Raw genomic sequence first — 19,918 nt, 5'->3', positions numbered from 1 at the left:
TCTCCAAAATATTACAATAATCATTCATCTCCGTCTCACTGGCTCTGCTCTTATTACTAAAGAGTGTCTCATAAAATCTGCCAATCTCCTTCACCATCTCCTCTCCAAAAACTTCCCCCGTAGGGGTAAAAACAGATTTAAAAACACCTTTAGCATTAAAACATTTTTTAAAGAAATACCGTGTACACTGCTCATTTTCTTCTAGGTGCTGCACTTTAGACTTATTTTTGATTGAAAGAGCTTTATTTTTCGTTCAGTCATTACAAGTCGTACAATAAATTACAGTCACACAAAGCATGATAGTACAATACACAGCAAAGGTTCCCTAAGCTATACATCGCACACCATGCTACTCTAACATCCAGCTCAATCCTGCAATATAAAGGCACAAGAGATCAAACAAAAACCAAATAATACAATCTGTGATCGGGGTAGGGGTGTGGGCGACTATGTGGGGGTAGGGAGGGGGCGGATCACAGGGCCAAACTGTTGGGCTGTATCTTCAGGGAGACATGGGAGAAGGAGAGGGGTCTTCACTCCTCTTCTTCCTCATCAACGGCCGAGCTGTCCAAGATGGAATAGTCTCTAAGCAGGTTCTTGATGAACCTGCGGCAGTCCCGGACGGACATGTTTTCCCTGTTGATCACGAGGCGGTTCCTGGCAAGCCACACTGCGTCCTTAAAACAGTTCATAAGGCGCCAGGCCTCCTGGATGGCCTCCACGTCGTGGGTCCCAGGGAACAGGCCGTAAAGCACCGAATGGTACGATAGGCAGCTCCTGGGCACTGAGTCTCTGAGTTCCTGTTCTAGGGCGTCCAACAGACCCTGTGCAAAGGGGCACTGCCAAAACACGTGGAAAGATGTTTCCTCCACGTAGGGGCAACGGGGGCAGTACCGGGTCTTGCACAGGTTGCGGGCATGCATGAATGACCTGAGAGAGAGACCTCCCATGACGGCCATCCACGACAAGTCCTTGTGTCCATTGGTAAGCCGCTTTGAGGCCACATTGTTCCAAACTGTCTCTGCAGTGGCTGCGGGGAGTCCCGGAACCAGCTCGGTCGAGTCCTTAGCTCGGATGAGCTTGTGGATTGTCTTTGGCTTCCATAGGTCTGGTTTCAGTCCTTCCAGCTGGTGCTCCCTCACAAACCGGACAACATCCCCATAGAACCAGGGAGTGTTCCAGTTGTAAGGGATGGAGCTGTCCCACTTGTCCCAGCCCAGCTGTCTCCAGAGGGGCATGAGAAGCAAGCGAGACATGGACCTGCCCGCTGAGCCAGTCTTTTCTACAAGAGTCCGCTGCACCGTGACACATGCAAAGGAGGCCCTCAGCAGAGCAGGGATGTCGGGTATTCCCTTCCCACCCTTGCGGGGTTCCTTGTACATCACGGTCCTCTTGACTCTGTCCATTTTGCCCCAGACGAAGCCAAACACTGTCCGGGTGATGGCCTTGCAAACGGTGGTATGGGGAGGCCAGGCCTGTGCGGTATATTGGAGCACAGGCAAAACTTCACTCCGCAGGACAAGTGCCTTGCCTTCCATCGTGAGCTTTCTGGAGCTCCACAGTCCGATCTTCGAGTTTATCCTTCCTAGTCGGTCTTGCCAAGACTTAAGGGCCGCTCCTTCCTTCCCGAACCAGACTCCAAGAATTTGAATGAAGTCCGGCTTAATAGTAAAGGGGAAGGGGGCGGAAGAAGCCAGGTGCCACTCCCCGAAGAGCATGGCCTCCGACTTCCCGCAGTTGACTTTTGCCCCCGAAGCTCTGCCGAAGTCCTCGCAGGTCTGGACGAGTGCAGTCACCGAACGCTGGTCAGCGCAGAAGACGGTCACGTCGTCCATGTAGAGCGAGCACTTGACCTCGTGGCGATCTGGTCCTGGTGCGGTGATCCCTCTGATCTCTCCATTCTGCCGGATAGTCTCAGCGAAGAGCTCTATAACACAAACAAAAAGGAGAGGTGAAAGAGGGCAGCCTTGTCTAACCCCTGAAAGAATAGGAAAGGGGTCAGTCTTCCAGCCGTTCACCAACACCGTGCTGTAAATGTCAAAATACATAACGTTAACAAAAGAGCAAAACATCTTCCCCAGACCCAGCCTGCGCAAAACCCTGTCCATGAATGCGTGGGAGACACGGTCGAACGCCTTCTCCTGATCTAAGCTGACCAGGGCGGCGCGGCCCCCGCGGTCCTGGATGTAATGGACCGTGTCTCTCACAAGGGCAAGGCTGTCGGCAATCCTGCGGCCAGGAATGCTGCAGGTCTGGTCCGGATGGACGATCTGCCCCATGACAGGTTTCAGCCTGTTGGCCAGCACCTTGGCGAGGATCTTGTAGTCCACGTTCAGGAGAGAGATGGGACGCCAGTTTTTCAGGTCACATCTCTCCCCCTTCCGCTTATACAAGATCGTGATCATCCCTTCCCTCAACGACGGAGGCATTCTGCCCCCCACCACCATCTCCTCGTACACCTCCAACAGGTCCGGACAGATCAGGTCACCCAGCGCTACGTAGAGCTCGGCCGGGAGACCGTCACTGCCCGGGGTCCTGCCGGGCTTAAAGGATCTAGCGGCAGAGAGCAGCTCCCCCACCGTCAAGGGATCGTCCATAGCCGCCGCACCTGCGGGATCAACAACGTTAGTGACACCTGACAGGAACCTCTCGGCGGCTTCGGGGTCGGATGACTTGGGGGCGTAGAGGTTGCTGTAGAAGTCGTGGACGACCCCCATCACTTCCTCCTTGCCGCTCCTCATGTGTCCGGTCTCATCTCGTAGCTCAGTCAGGGGCGTGTGGCCGGCATGGAGCTTCCTGAAAAAGAAAGAGTTACATTTCTCACCCTTCTCCAGGTTCTCCACCTTGGAACGAAAGACGATTCGCTTGGATTCCTCCTCAAAGTGCCTTTTCAAGCTCTTTTTGGTCTCCTCCAGCTCCTCCCTGACGTCCCAGCCACACTGGAGCAGGTCCTGCAGGGACCGCAGCTCGCGCTGCAGTTTCCTCAAGTCCCACTTCTTCGCACACGCCTGTTGTCTGCCTTTTGCCTGAAAGAAACAACGGAATTCGACTTTAACATATTCCCACCAATCGCTGATGCACTTGAACAGACATTTGTCATTTCGCCATACAAGGTACGCATCCCTAAGTTCCTCCATGACCTCCCTCTGCTCCAACAGGGCACAATTCAACTTCCAGGAGCCTGGGCCAGGAGGGAATCCATGGCCCAGAGTCCCCCGGAATCGAATGGCCCTGTGGTCAGAGAAGAAGCAGGGGACCATAGAGTACGACACCTTTCTGACTGCTCTCGAAGTGAAGATGAAGTCTATCCGAGAACGGAGCGAGCCATCGGGGCGGCTCCACGTATAGTTTACGGAGCCGTTCCCGATGGACCCGACAACGTCCTGCAAGGATGCCTCCGTCACCATCTCAATCAGCAGTTTAGACGTCACGTCCAGGTTGGCGGATGTGCCAGAACTGCGCCCGTCCACCTCAATGGGGCAGTTGAAGTCACCACCCAACACTACTGCCCTAGTGGTGGCGAGTTCAGCCCGCAGGGCCTGGAGAACCTCCAGTCGGACATCCCTCTCAGGGGAGGCGTACACGTTGATGAGCCGCACGGGCTCACCCGCCCAGGAACCGTCTGCGACAAGAAGTCTGCCACAGACGAGCTCCCGGACGGAATCAAGTGCAAAGTTACCTCCCCTGATCAGGATGGCCACCCCCGCAGACCTATTGTCGCCCCCACCAGACCAGTAGGAAGGGCCGTGAGGCCACTGCCTGGCCAGATGGTTGTAAGACCTAGAAGCAGACAAAGCACATTCCTGCAACATGTAAACATCACACCTCTGGGAATCTAAGAATGTAAGAACAGTCTGGAATCTAAACCAAGCTCTAATACTCCTCACATTAATGCAGAAGATGTTGAGATCAGCCATGGGAATAAAAAAAAAAGAGAGGTTAGTTCTGATACTAGTTACCAGTCTGGTCGGACGGGTCCTCTTCTCTGGCGCCTGTCGGCTCGTGTGGCTTCTCGTAGCGCCCTTCCAAGAACTCGTCGTAGACCGTGTTGGACGGAGTGTCCAGGATTTTCTTAACCTCTGGGTCCTGCAGCAGCTCCTCCATAGATTGAGCTTGGACTGGCTCTGCTTGGACCTGCTCCACTTGGGCCTGCTCCATCACCTCCTCTCCTTCTGAAGCCTCAGGGCTCTCGCAGACCTGCTCCATCTCCTCCTCCTCATCTGAAGCTTGAGGGGTTTCGCAGGTCTCGATTATCTTTCTTTTGTGGGACTCTTCTGATACGTTGTCCCTTCCTTTCCTCTTCCTCTGTATGGTACCTGGGGGAGGAAGCACAGGAAAGTCCTCCGAAGGGCGGGCACCAGCAGCTGGAGGGGGGTTAGGTGCTGCTGGGCCAGGAGAGAAAGGAGGCTGGGTGGGGCGGGGGGCAGGAGAGAGTGCCCGGGCAGGGGAGGACGGGGCAGGGGTGGGCCGGGCAGGGGAGGACGGGGCAGGGGTGGGCCGGGCAGGGGAGGACGGGGCAGGGGTGGGCCGGGGTGGGGTACGGGGGGCAGGGGTGGGGCGGGATGGGGCAGGAGGGGCAGGGGTGGGACGGGATGGGGCAGGGGTGGGACGGGATGGGGCACTTTAGACTTATATACAATATTCCTTCCCTTTTCCAACAACCTTTTTTTCATCTCCCCCTTCACCTTAACAATCTCATCCTCCACCTCCACACCAACACGTTTAAACTTATAGAGAGTCTCTAACCGGGATACAAGCCTTTCATCACTCCTCCTCTTCTCTTGTGCTCTCTTTATGCAAAACATCTTAAAGAAATTAGAAAACTCTCCTTTAGCCCATTCCCACCACACTAAGACATTACTAAAATCAGGTTGTTTAGAAACACAGGATAAAAACACATGATTAAAACCAGCCATTACTTCCTCATCTTCCAATAGACTTACATTTAATTTCCAGAGCCCCCTCCCAAAATGAAGGGACTCTGTGACACTTATCTCAGCCGACACCATCTTGTGGTCTGAGAAAGTTGACATCATTTGATTGCACCGGACCACCTTAATCCCATCAGAGACCAGGATGTAATCGATCCGGGATTTACAGCGGCCACTATCTGATATGTACGTATGTCTTTCATCAGTGCTAACCATCAGTCCAACATCAGTAAAATGCAAGTCTTGAATAATTTGATTTAAAACATTGGAAGTAATATCAGTTCTAACCTCAGCAGAGCTCTCACGATCATTGACGGATCTAATGCAGTTAAAATCGCCAACAATAATAGTATCTTCACGACCAGGGATAAAAAACTTAAGGGACTCTAAAAAAGACAAACGTGCTTGTTTTTCTGCTGGAGCATACACATTAAAAATTCTCATCCTCTGGCCCAAAACCTCAAAAATTAAAACCATACAACGACCAGGTACTAAAATTTGGCAATTTAAAACTTTAATGTCCCTGTTTCGCAATAAAATTCCCACACCTTCATTTTTGTTTTCTGCACATGTGGACCAGAAGGACTGCCCACACTTCCACTCATTTGCATAAGGTGCTGACTTTATTGCACACTCCTGTAAACATATCACATCACTTCTAACATTCTCAAGAATATCAAAAATTGCAGCTCTCCTAATTTCAGACTCAATACTTCTTACATTAATAGTTGTTACAACCAAAGTCATAATAACTAGGAAAAGAAAACCAAATGCTTTAAAATCCATCTTAACTTAGAAATTAACATTTTGGCCTTCAACTTTCCTATGTAAACTTGCAAAACAATCAGGCGACCCTATGTTAGAGTCCCTGTCTATTTCATTATCACTACCAAGAACAAGGGCTTCCTGATCCTCAGACCAGCTCCCTGTCTTACACCTTTTATTCACAACCTGCACATCCTCATCTTCCTCCTCCTCTTCTTCCTTACTGCGAGAAACTCTCTGACCAGGTGTTAGAGATCTCTGAGATGACCCAACAACCTCCATTCCCTCCTCCTCCCCCACAATTGGGTTTGGACATTCAATATCATCCATAGCCTCTTCACTAGAAAGAACATCACCATACACTGTCTCAATTTTCTCCACCACTTTCACTTTTTTTGCTTTTTTCTTTTTCACCAAGGTAAATTCACCTCCCACACCTGTCTCCTCACCAGTCACAGCAGTGGAAACACCCTCCTCCCCTGACCTCTCCTGAGTGCTAATGTGCTCCACTATCACAGAACTTTCCTCAGCCACCTGTGCCACATTAACACTCACACTCACACTCTCACCAACTCCAGGAACAAACCTCCCTCCCCCTTTTTCTCTTTGTTCTCCTCTATTCCCAGCTGCATCAGCATAACTTCTCTTCTTTTTATACCACATATCACAGCCTCTTGCCAAATGTTCCTCACTTCCACAGATATCACATGTCTTCTTCTCTGTACAGATACTTGCTTCATGACCAGTTTTCCCACAATTTCTGCAACATTCTCCTTTCTCAGGGCAATAATCCTGCACATGGCCATAGGCATGGCACTTTCTACAATATTGCAACTGGCCTTCATAAAAGCAGAAACCTCTCTCTCCTCCGATAGAAAACACCTGTGGTATGCTCTTCCTTCCATCTTGCATTCCTTCATCTTTTTTAAATTTTACAATAAACTTTCTCTTACAATTAAAGTACCCAAACTTGTTCTTAAGTCTTCCTATAAATTTCACTTCCTCGCAATACCGGAACAAAAAGTTTGTAACCATTTCATCAGAAACCTTAGGATTATACATGTGGACAATTACTACCTTTGTTGTATTCATAAATAACGGTTCCACTTTAATCTTCTTCATTATAGCAGGCTCACTTTTCCTTTTCATTTCTTCAAGATCCATATAGACTCTCTGGCAAATCTCAGAACCACAAAAAGTAATATCATAAATTCCTTGTCTAGGAAAATCCTGTATAGCCAATTCATTCCATACCTGTAGGTAATCAAGCTTGCGAAGAATCTCCAAAACGATTTGGTCAAGTCCGATCGTCCCCCGGTGCTCGCCAGGAACGTAGATCCGCACCGTGTCCTCAAGTCCACGCGCCTTCTCGCTCATTTTTGCAGGTAAAACCCACGATCGCAGCTCAGCAACAATCCAGGGCCCCCCGTAAAGAGGGCCCCGATCACCACTCCTTTCAACCCAAACCACGCACAGAAATCCACACGTGATCTTAGCCAAAAGGCCGAGAAGCGATAACCGTGAAAGGGGCGGGCCCAACAAGGTCCCCTTCATGGGCACTATCACTGCTTGCTGTCAGGGAGGCTGCCAGACAATTTCCCATGCACACTCTGGGCTGGGGGGCAGTCAACCACCAGTACACACAGCAGAACCTAAACCCATACCATTATTGCTAAGCAGCAAGACAGGGGCCCATTGCACTCCCACGGGGCCTTTTTAAATGCAATCCATAACCCGGATTTGCCAGGAACCCTTCTTACTCCTCCTACTTGCATGTGACACTGGGCTTAGGATCTGCATAGGAAACACACACACAAGCACACACCTACCTTTGTTGCCTGCAGATGCCTCCTTGGCTGTCCCCAAACGGTATCAAACCAACACCCACGGGAAGCTGTAAGCATAGAGGACATGCCTGCACCCTATTGGACTTACCTGTGTGGGTTAAATCCGGGTTATTTGACAACCTATGGCGGTGATGGTTCTGCTCAGGCAGAGCAGTGCTGATGCTCCTCATAAAGCTGTCGCTGCTGTGAAGGTTCTAGGCGACATCACAATCCCTATGGTTACATACACAACAAAGCTGGGTTGTTGTTGTTTACACTCTGCAAGGCCTGTGGAAGTGAGTGACATCATAGCACTGTAGTTCTGAGGGTTCTAGATGGATGCAACAATCTCCTGTTGCTTCTATGAAGGCCATAATAGACGACATCACCAAACAGCTCCATAGTCACATACACAGCAAAGGTGAGATGTTGTTTACACCTAGTGATGTCAGTGGTATTGAGTGACATCACAGCACAGTGCTAAGTCTCCTGGGCCTGGACACAGCAGCGGCTGCAATATCTCAACGGAGAATACATTTATATATATGTGTGTGTGTGCGCGTATATATATATATATATATATATATATATATTTCTCCGCCGAAATCACTTTTAAACCCATTTCCACCTTTTTTTCCCTTCTCTTCCTCTTACTTTTTTTTCACGTTTTTTTACGTTTTTCTCGTTTTCGCCTCTTTTCTGGGCGTATTATTCTTCTTTTTCTTCTTTTTTTCCGTCTAATGCATACCCCATCAGTGCAGCAATGCTTATTCAATACCGCCAGCAGATGGAGACACTGGGGGATAATTTTCTGAGGATTTATACTGATTTTTCCTGTCTGAATTTGTCGCACAGAAAGTTGCAGGCCAAATATGTGTGACATTTCTGCGACTTTAGCTTCTAGAGCATTTTTACAACATTATACATAGGTGCTGAATACATAAAAAGCGACTGTTCAGTGACAGACAAGTCGCATCGGCTGAAAGTAGGCCAGAATGTCAGTCCATGTTGGAGCAGGTTTAGATACAGTCTAAAGCATAGATCTCAAAGTCTGTGCACAGAATTTAGCAAGGGCCTCGCACCTTCTGATGCATTAGGTAGGTGCACAATAGCATAGCCTAACCCTCTGTACTTTGGTCTATATTGATGCGGGACATAGACAGCCAGCTGATGACCAATCCATTAGTGCAATGGATGGCTGGAAGCATTTGTCTTTGCCTTTGCAATACCACAGAAGCAATGCATGGTCAATGTACAGCAATGACACACCTGTGTGAACAGCCAGGAGACCTCCCCATGTTATGTTACATAGTTACATAGTTAGTACGGTCGAAAAAAGACATATGTCCATCAAGTTCAACCAGGGAATTAAGGGGTAGGGGTGTGGCGCGATATTGGGGAAGGGATTAGATTTTATATTTCTTCATAAGCATTAATCTTATTTTGTCAATTAGGAACATTCAGCACCCACCCGCTATAAGGCAGCTGCCTATCATGTCATGCCCTACCTGCACAGGTGTGCTGGCTGCTCAGATGATCCAATTAAGGAGGCCATTTAGTCAGCAGCAGCAGAAGTCCTGTGCCTGGACGCTCCAACAGCGGCCAGACACAAGCAGAAGCAGAAGCAGCAGCAGCAGCACCACCTTTTGTTTTTTGGCTGCAGCAGCAGCAAGGCCCACAGGGCTGGCTAGCTGGCTAGCCAGCAAGCAGGTAGCAATGAAAGTAGGAATCTTTCTTTTTAACCCTGTAAGGGGGTGGTGCACTGTACCCGAAGATACTGCCATATCGGGTCAATGCATAGGGCGACGGAAGCAAGCTTCGAAATCGGCCCCCGTTCTCAAAAATCCATTTAATATATGGTCCCCAGATAGGGGACGTATCAGATATTAAACTGATAAGAACAGATTTTTTACTTTTAGATATAATATTCTTAGACTAAAAGACCTTACGCAGTCCAGATTACACTTAGTCTGCTAAAAGCATATTCCACAGATGTAGATTCCAAAGACTTTTAGCCACTTTGTGACCTAATCTTTTTTTATCCAATAAATAGAAAACATACATCTCACTAAGAGCTAGGCGAACACAATCTTTAGAGGTAATAGTGTCTCTTTTAAAAAGAAGAATATTCCTCGTCTTCCATAGTGCAATTTTAATACAATTTATACTAATCCACAAAACCCGAGACTTCTTCACAGATAAAACATTATAAAATCCATATAAAATAACTTCATGATTTAAAAAATTAAGATCAGAAATGAATTTTAGTAAGGGTCCTATCAAATGCCATATCTCTTGGGCGTAAAAACAGTTCCAAAAAATGTGTAAAACTGTTTCTTCACTAGGACACCCCATTCTCGGGCACTTTGCACTACGACACAATCCTCTTCTGTGTTGGAATTCTCTGGTAGGCAAACATTGATGTGCTATCTGCCAGGCCAGATCTTTTAAGTCATTAGATAAGAATCCCATATTCACCATCCTCCAAACTCTTAGAGATTTCTCAGTGGAATAATTAGATATTAAGCAAATCTGTTCTATCTTCCTGATTTCAGGAACTAATTTTCGTGCATTACTACAAATTTCTTGACTAAAATTAGCAATGCCATAAATACGAATAATCTTTTCTAAAACCACATAGTGCGCTGGGGGAATAAATAAGATTGGGGACGTTAAAGGTAAGGTTATCCACTTTCTTTTTCTAAAAATGTGACCTGCAGCATATTTTAAAAAATAAGACCAATAACAGTTTCTTTGCAAGCCATTAAAACACATAGAAAAAAAGTGAATATATAAAAACCTTTTTAAATCAGGCACATCCTTACCCCCCAATTTCTTTGTCTTCATCATTACATCTCTCCTGAGTTTATCCATTTTAGACCCCCATAAAAAATGAAAGCAAATCTTGTTTAAAAACTTTAAGGTGCGTTCACTCGGTGGGAAAACCAAGCTTAAATATAGCATGATAGGTAGCAACAAAGCTTTCATTATCAGTACTTTTCCTTCTATTGTTAATTTCCTCATTTTCCAAAAACTTATTTTCTTTTGCACTTTCTCTTTGACGATGGACCAGCTTTCCTCTCCATTATTTTCATTGTCAAAGATGACACCCAAGATTTTGATTTTATCATATTGCACATTCACCTCCGTATTGCCCCAATTCCCTATTGCAAAGCAATCACATTTATTTTTATTTAATTTGAAGCCAGAGCCCTCACTAAAAAATTCTGTCTGTCTGATAGCACGTTTCAGGGTTGGTTCATCTGAACATAGAATATTAACATCATCCATGTATGCTATCGTCTTTACGCTCTGTCCTCCACTTCCAGGGATTGGCACTCCTCTAATGAGCTTATCTTTTCTCAAAACATTCAACAGAGGTTCTATTGCACATATGAAAAGAATGGGTGATAGGGGGCACCCCTGTTTCACCCCAGACTGTAAAAATACCTCTTGGGATAAAAAACCGTTAATTAAAATACGACTAAAACAGTTTTTATATAAAAGTGCAATTTTTCCAACAATAAAATCAGGAAAATTCATTTTCTTTAAAACCAACCATAAAAAATCATGAGAAACACGGTCATAAGCCTTTTGAAAATCCAAGGATAAAATTGCCAATTTCTGATCACATTGTTTCTGATACCATAAAACATCTTTTACAAGGTTTAGATGATCACTTATTTTCCTTCCAGGTACTCCGCATACTTGGTCACTGTGTATAACCTTAGCAATTACCTGCTTGAGCCTATTTGCTAAAATTTTTGCTAAAACCTTATAGTCTGTATTTAGCAGGGTAATAGGCCTCCAATTTTCTAATTTAGAGATGTCTCCTTTTTTAAAAATCAGAGTAACAACACCATCTCTCCAGGACGCAGGTAAAATCTCAGATTTAAAAGCACAGTTAAAAATACCTAAAAGATCATCTTTTAAAATGGACCAAAAACACAGATAAAATTCAACTGGCAACCCATCCGAACCAGGTGTTTTACCATTTAAAAAACTCTTAAAAGTGCTTAAAAGTTCAGGTAAAAAGATTTCATCACAAAGGCTCTCTTGGTCAGTTTTGTCAAGTTTTGAATCCAAGGTATCTAAAACATCATTAGTAAAGGAAATATCAATATCTTTTTTATTAAAAAGCTCCTGATAAAATACTTGTGCTTCTCGCAACATCTCTTCATTAGTTATCTTCCCTTCTATTACAGATATCATTTCTTTCTTTCCCATCACCTTCTTAAAAAAGAATCTCGAACACTTTTCATCATTCTCCAGACATTGCACCTTGCTGTTAAAAATAATTTCTTTTCCTTTTTGACTAATGGCATTTTTTATTTCATTCTTTGTCTGAGCAATAACATCATCCATCTCAAGCCCGGCTTGCTTTAGTTTATAATATGTTTGGATTTTAGTGTTTAACATTTTAAACCATAACTTTTTCTCCTTAGCCTTTTGGATGCCCACACGGATAAAAAACTGTTTAGTCCACTTTTTAACATCCTCCCACCAATCCAAAATATTTTTATATTGGGATTGACGCAATCTCCATTTGTTATAAGCAGCAATAAAATCATTTTTTGTTTTCATGTCCTCTAATAAAGTAGTGTTGAGCTTCCAAACGCCTCTGCCTTTCTCTAGGCCAGGTAAAGTGACATGTGCATATAATAACTTATGATCAGAGAAAATATTCGATAAAAGAGAAACATCAACTAGATTAAAACTTTCCGATAAAAAAATAAAATCAATCCTGGATTTGCAGACATTATTTTCCCATGTGTAACCAGGGTCGTCTGGGTATTTTCTCCTCCAGACATCAGTAAAGTTAAAATCCTCAGTCATACTCTTAATCTGTTTCTCTGTTTTATCCACTCTGACATGCACACTTCCACTCTCACGATGATCCCCACTCAAACAACAATTAAAATATCCAGCCATTAAAATAGGTGTTGAACCTGGGATAAAAGCCTGAATATCATTAATCAAGTCGGCTCTCTCATTTTTTTCAGGAGAAGCATAGATGTTAAAAAGCTTAATCTCCGAGCCATTGTTCTTAATATTAACTAATAGCGCTCTACCAGGTATAATTTCTAAGAAGGACAAAACTTGTACATCTGAACCTCTAAACAAGATCCCAACACCTGAAGATCTGTTCAGATTGTCACCCGACCAGACCGATGGTCCCAAAGTCCAGCCACGACAAAGGTCCTCATAATTTGGACTATGTTCAATTCCACATTCTTGTAAAAAGAACAGAGAAGAGTCCAAGGTCTCTAAAAAACGAAACAAAGCAGCCCTTCTCGTAGGGCTCTTTAGACCTCTCACATTAAGAGAGGAGCACTTTAAGGAAGCTATTCGCTACTGGAGTTTGAGTCCGATATGAAACCCACAGGTGACTCCGGGCTTTCGAACTCTTTGATATTTTTTGGATCGGACGCTGATCTTATAGAAGGCCTCCATGCATGTTGACTGTCCTCACATTCGTCTGAGCTTTTTTTGACAGGCCGTTTGATGCCAAGTTGTGGCTCATCTCCGAGTTCCTTCTTCCGCTTGATCTCCTTCACGCCAACCTCCATGGCTTCACTGCTTACTAGTGACCCTCCACCACCAGAACCCTCCACAGAAGGTCTCCCCTCTGTCTCAGGCACAGCAGCAGAAAGGTCCATAAGCTCTGACACAACATCAGAAGTTACAGACGGCTTTTCTGAAGGCGCCTCAGACCGCTGGGGTGCTTTCGCAGGTGGTACTTCAGCTTGCACTACACCCACTCTCCCCGCTACACGGTCAGCCCACGATCTAGCTACACTGGAACGGAGACTGCAATCTTTAAAGGCATGGCCTTCTTCACCACAAATGTTGCAGACGATTTTAGCACAGTCCTTAGAAACATGGCCTTCTTGATTGCACCGACCACAGCGAACTGTAGTGTCCGTGCAAACTTCCATAGTATGTCCGAATTTCTTACATTTCCTACAAAAAGTAGGCATCTCGGGATAAAACAAATAGCCCTTATCCCGACCGATAGAAAAGTTGGAGGGTGGATGACACAACCCTCCAATGCCAGTAGCATCCTCCTTCATTTTCACAAAAAACTTATGTTTCCCCGTCCATAGGTCTTCTGAATTCATCACCTTATGGGAATACTTAACAGAACTGCAGTATTTCCCCAAAAAGAGTTCAATATGGGACACAGTCACAAAGGGATTGTGCATACACAAAACTAGAGGAATATCGCCTCCAGTATACAACACTGTGACCGTGATCCCATCAAGCTCAGCAAGGTTTTGATTGCTTTTCAGCTTCTCAAAAAGATTCTGGCATGCATAAGCAGAGTCCAGAGTTAGGATGAAGCTGCCCTTCCGAGGATCTCTGAGACAGACGATGTTCTCTTTCTTCACCCCAAGAAGCTTGTAGAGAGTTTCTTTCACAAAATAAGAAAGTTGGACGAGTTCTTGCTTGTCTTCATCAACATCAAAGCGAAAGGAAAAACGAATCCGCGTTTCACCGGATGTAAGGTAACGGATGCGAACACCCATCTTGTCGATCGCCTTTTCGGTTCCTCGTAGCAGCCCCCCCTGGAAAAAGGTAGGACAAACTCCCAGGATCCTCCTGACCAGACACTTGATCTAGCCAAAAGGCCGAGAAGCGATAACCGTGAAAGGGGCGGGCCCAACAAGGTCCCCTTCATGGGCACTATCACTGCTTGCTGTCAGGGAGGCTGCCAGACAATTTCCCATGCACACTCTGGGCTGGGGGGCAGTCAACCACCAGTACACACAGCAGAACCTAAACCCATACCATTATTGCTAAGCAGCAAGACAGGGGCCCATTGCACTCCCACGGGGCCTTTTTAAATGCAATCCATAACCCGGATTTGCCAGGAACCCTTCTTACTCCTCCTACTTGCATGTGACACTGGGCTTAGGATCTGCATAGGAAACACACACACAAGCACACACCTACCTTTGTTGCCTGCAGATGCCTCCTTGGCTGTCCCCAAACGGTATCAAACCAACACCCACGGGAAGCTGTAAGCATAGAGGACATGCCTGCACCCTATTGGACTTACCTGTGTGGGTTAAATCCGGGTTATTTGACAACCTATGGCGGTGATGGTTCTGCTCAGGCAGAGCAGTGCTGATGCTCCTCATAAAGCTGTCGCTGCTGTGAAGGTTCTAGGCGACATCACAATCCCTATGGTTACATACACAACAAAGCTGGGTTGTTGTTGTTTACACTCTGCAAGGCCTGTGGAAGTGAGTGACATCATAGCACTGTAGTTCTGAGGGTTCTAGATGGATGCAACAATCTCCTGTTGCTTCTATGAAGGCCATAATAGACGACATCACCAACCAGCTCCATAGTCACATACACAGCAAAGGTGAGATGTTGTTTACACCTAGTGATGTCAGTGGTATTGAGTGACATCACAGCACAGTGCTAAGGCTCCTGGGCCTGGACACAGCAGCGGCTGCAATATCTCAACGAGAATACGTTTATATATATGTGTGTGTGTGCGCGTATATATATATATATATATATATATATATATATATATATATATATATATATATATATATATATATATACGTCCAAGGAGGAAGACAGCACTAGTCCCTGCTCTTATGCCCGTGACCATCCGGATAACCAGTCCAGATACAGAACATCCAATTGGTATAGGTCACAGCAAAAAGTATGCAGACTCCCAGTTTCAAAAAGGCTGTGGTCTTTATATAGGTCATCAGCAATGCAACGTTTCGGCTATAGTGTAGCCTTGTATGCTTGATAAAGGCTACACTATAGCCGAAACGTTGCATTGCTGATGACCTATATAAAGACCACAGCCTTTTTGAAACTGGGAGTCTGCATACTTTTTGCTGTGACCTATACCAATTGGATATATATATATTTCTCCGCCGAAATCACTTTTAAACCCATTTCCACCTTTTTTTCCCTTCTCTTCCTCTTACTTTTTTTTCAAGTTTTTTTACGTTTTTCTCCTTTTCGCCTCTTTTCTGGGCGTATTATTCTTCTTTTTCTTCTTTTTTTTCGTCTAATGCATACCCCATCAGTGCAGCAATGCTTATTCAATACCGCCAGCAGATGGAGACACTGGGGGATAATTTTCTAAGGATTTATACTGATTTTTCCTGTCTGAATTTGTCGCACAGAAAGTTGCAGGCCAAATATGTGTGACATTTCTGCGACTTTAGCTTCTAGAGCATTTTTACAACATTATACATAGGTGCTGAATACATAAAAAGCGACTGTTCAGCGACAGACAAGTCGCATCGGCTGAAAGCAGGCCAGAATGTCAGTCCATGTTGGAGCAGGTTTAGATACAGTCTAAAGCATAGATCTCAAAGTCTGTGCACAGAATTTAGCAAGGGCCTCGCACCTTCTGATGCATCAGGTAGGTGCACAATAGCATAGCCTAACCCTCTGTACTTTGGTCTATATTGATGCGGGACATAGACAGCCAGCTGATGACCAATCCATTAGTGCAATGGATGGCTGGAAGCATTTGTCTTTGCCTTTGCAATACCACAGAAGCAATGCATGGTCAATGTACAGCAATGACACACCTGTGTGAACAGCCAGGAGACCCCCCCCCATGTTATGTTACATAGTTACATAGTTAGTACGGTCGAAAAAAGACATATGTCCATCAAGTTCAACCAGGGAATTAAGGGGTAGGGGTGTGGCGCGATATTGGGGAAGGGATGAGATTTTATATTTCTTCATAAGCATTAATCTTATTTTGTCAATTAGGAACATTCAGCACCCACCCGCTATAAGGCAGCTGCCTATCATGTCATGCCCTACCTGCACAGGTGTGCTGGCTGCTCAGATGATCCAATTAAGGAGGCCATTTAGTCAGCAGCAGCAGAAGTCCTGTGCCTGGACGCTCCAACAGCGGCCAGACACAAGCAGAAGCAGAAGCAGCAGCAGCAGCAGCACCACCTTTTGTTTTTTGGCTGCAGCAGCAGCAAGGCCCACAGGGCTGGCTAGCTGGCTAGCCAGCAAGCAGGTAGCAATGAAAGTAGGAATCTTTCTTTTTAACCCTGTAAGGGGGTGGTGCACTGTACCCGAAGATACTGCCATATCGGGTCAATGCATAGGGCGACGGAAGCAAGCTTCGAAATCGGCCCCCGTTCTCAAAAATCCATTTAATATATGGTCCCCAGATAGGGGACGTATCAGATATTAAACTGATAAGAACAGATTTTTTTTTTTTTTTTTTTTTTTTTTATCTAAAGCCGAGGAACGTGCTTTCGATTCACCCAAAGTGCAAGAAAAAGTGCAAACGTGTTACACTAAAAAAACGTGCACAAAGGATGCGGTCTATCGCAAGCCCTTCTCCGATAGGAGAGAGGCCCCCCAACAAACCTTACCCTTCGCCTCCGGACCAAAAGGTACCTGCGAGGTTCCAGGTTCGATGTCCCTTTTCGCCGAAGCTACTAGGGGACCTCAAATGCTCCCGGCATCCCCCTTGGCGTTAGCCAAGGTATCTGCCCGCAGAGCCGATTACGGTAGGTACCCTGCCAAAGCAGGAGTACCCGGGGTGTTTGCAGGGAGGTGCGGAACCTAATGGCCACACACACCTCCCCTAGACCGCCAGGGGGGACACCCAGAAGGGCTACCGCATCCTGACAAATCCTGTGAACACACAACACGCAAAAAGTGACACAGTGAAACAAAAAAGAAATAAATAAGTGAATGTGTGCAGATATACTGCCCGGACATCCGGCCGGATCTATAAAAATTTCTCTGATCCTAGCCAGAAGGCCGGGAATCAAGAGGTGAGTGCCACAAGGTGAAGAGATTATGGTGCCCGTGCTTCAACTCAGTGAGTCTATTCTCCCAGTGAGTTTCGGCACCTCGGGGTCACCACTCCCCGAGGCACAAAAGTACCTCGGCTCTAGACCCTCTCAGCCTCATGGCGAGACCCGGAGGGAACAGGTCACATCGAGGCAGCCGTCGAGCTGATTCCTCAGAACCAGCCCCGGAAAGCCCTGGTACACCTGCATCCTCCATGCAGCACCCATCCCCACCAGCCCCATACCGGCGTTACGGTACACCGGCATGAAAAACTGATAAGAACAGATTTTTTTTTTTTTTTTAAATCCCTCAGGTAGGGGATGAAAGTACTCCAAGCAATACTTTCAAACTGGCATTACAAACTTTCTGTAACACACAACCCTCTCATCATTGGGAAACTTTATTTATCAATCAAACAGACAAAAAAAAACAATCAAGATAAATCAACAAGATGAATCCATTTTTTCGATTTCCAAATGCCTTCCGCATCAATCCCACCCCTCTTAGAATCCCACAAATAACACAAATACAGTTTGCCTAACACCATTCGCACACTATTATTAACACTCACTTCTTTCCTCAAAAACACATAAACATTCCTCACATCCCACAAGACTTCCTTAATACACGACAACAATAACCACAACACTCTTACATTCTGACCTCCACTTACACAAAGCCCAAACATCATCATCTCAAAAGACAAAAACTCCATACCTGTCAATTCCTTGCATAAAGGACCAAGCCTTCTAACAACCTCACGAGCATACTTACAATTCCAAAAGAGATGAATAACACTTTCAAAACCATTACAACCCACTCTAGGACACACATCACATCTCACCAAACCCCTTGCTTTCTGAAACTCTCTCACAGGCAACACACCATGTAGACTTTGCCACACAATCTCCTTTTGCTTATTAGACATACCATCCATCCTTACTTTCTTCCAAACTTTCTCCACATCCGCTCCCCTCACAGAATTAATATTACATACAACCTCTTTACTCTCAATCATTCTCATCACCAAACGTTTATTCTTCAACACACTCATCTCTTCTTCTATCAACTCAAATTTCTCCAAAAACCTCACAACCCACTCATACCACTTAGGAACCTCAAAAGCAACAGGCCTACTCAGATCCCTCTTACACCACTTCAGCCTAACAAACAGTCTTCCAGCAAGAAACTTAGTCATACAAGACATCTTCTTATCTCCTTCAATAATGACCAGTATGAAAACTAAAATATTCACTCCAAAATAAACCTCCAGATTTGGAAAACTCATCCCACCCTTCCGCCAATTTTTAATCACCACTTCTCTCCTTAATCTTTCTACTTTAGACCCCCAGAAAAAGACAAACAAAACCCGATTCAGACTCCTTAAACACATATACTGCGGAGGAAAAATCATAGCAACATACAGAAAAATTGGTAAAACAACACTTTTAATAACCACAATTTTTCCAATAAAAGAAAGACTTCTCATACTCCAAAAATTCAAACGCATCTCTACCTTCTTTTTTGCATCATCCCAACTCTCCTTTCCATCCAAGTCCTTACTAAACTTAATCCCCAATACTTTAATAGCCCCCTCCACTACATTCACCCCAACATCACTACTTAACCCACCTTCACCAAAGCATTTACATTCGCTCTTTAACCAATTCACTTTAAAAGCAGACGCACCACAGAAAATTGAAACCAAAAGCCTCACTCTCCTCACAGCACACTCAGAATCACACAGGACACATACATCATCCATATAAGCATTCACTTTAAATTCCCTACCATTGCTACCAGGAATATGAACACCTCTCACTATCTTATCCCTCCTAATCAGACATAACAGAGGCTCAATCGCGCATATAAACGCTACTGGCGAGAGCGGGCACCCCTGCCTTACTCCTGAAAAAACATTCACTCTTCTCCCCACACATCCATTAACGAGCATCCTACTATATATTCTATCATACAAACTCCTAACTCTCCACACAAAATCACTCGGAAACCCCATTCGCAACAATACCCTGAACAAAAAATTATGAGACAACCTATCATACGCCTTTTCAAAATCAAGTGACAACAAATAAGCATTTTGTTTTCTACTCTTACAATCCCACAAACAATCTCTCAACAGACACAAACTCTCATGTATACGACGTCCAGGCACAGCACAAAACTGATCATAACCAACCACACATTCAACAACATCCCTCATTCGATTAGCAATAATTTTTGCATAGATCTTATAATCGCAGTTAAGTAACGTAATTGGACGCCAATTCTTTAAATTTTTTAAATTCCCTTTTTTTGGAATTAATACTACCACACCACCACGCATACTCTCCGCAATTTCCATATTCTCCCACATAAACTGACACACTGCAACAACATCCTTACCCACCACATTCCACAAAAAACGATAAAATTCCACAGGCAAACCATCTTCCCCTGGAGTCTTATTTGCTGACATTTTCTGCACTACATCCCATACTTCTTCACTTGAAATCTTACGCATAACAAAAGCCTGCTCAGCTTCTCCAAGCTTCCCATCCAACACACTCAATACCTCACTCT

The 19,918-nt window shown here is 45.1% G+C and overlaps 1 non-coding gene and 1 pseudogene across 1 annotated transcript; both read right to left on the bottom strand.

Moving 5' to 3' along the window:
• Positions 1-9,274: 9,274 nt before the first annotated feature.
• LOC130296083 (U2 spliceosomal RNA) lies at positions 9,275-9,450 on the bottom strand (annotated as a pseudogene).
• A 7,139-nt stretch (positions 9,451-16,589) lies between these two features.
• On the bottom strand, positions 16,590-16,781 carry LOC130296143 (U2 spliceosomal RNA). The gene has a single exon (XR_008849134.1). It is a non-coding gene; the product is annotated as a U2 spliceosomal RNA (small nuclear RNA).
• Between the last annotated feature and the right edge of the window lie 3,137 nt (positions 16,782-19,918).

The sequence above is a fragment of the Hyla sarda genome, chromosome 11 (genome assembly GCF_029499605.1).
Source record: "Hyla sarda isolate aHylSar1 chromosome 11, aHylSar1.hap1, whole genome shotgun sequence".
In the NCBI taxonomy this organism is placed as follows: domain Eukaryota; kingdom Metazoa; phylum Chordata; class Amphibia; order Anura; family Hylidae; genus Hyla; species Hyla sarda.
Note: the sequence above shows the minus strand (reverse complement) of the source record. Positions and strands in the feature narration are given on the sequence as shown.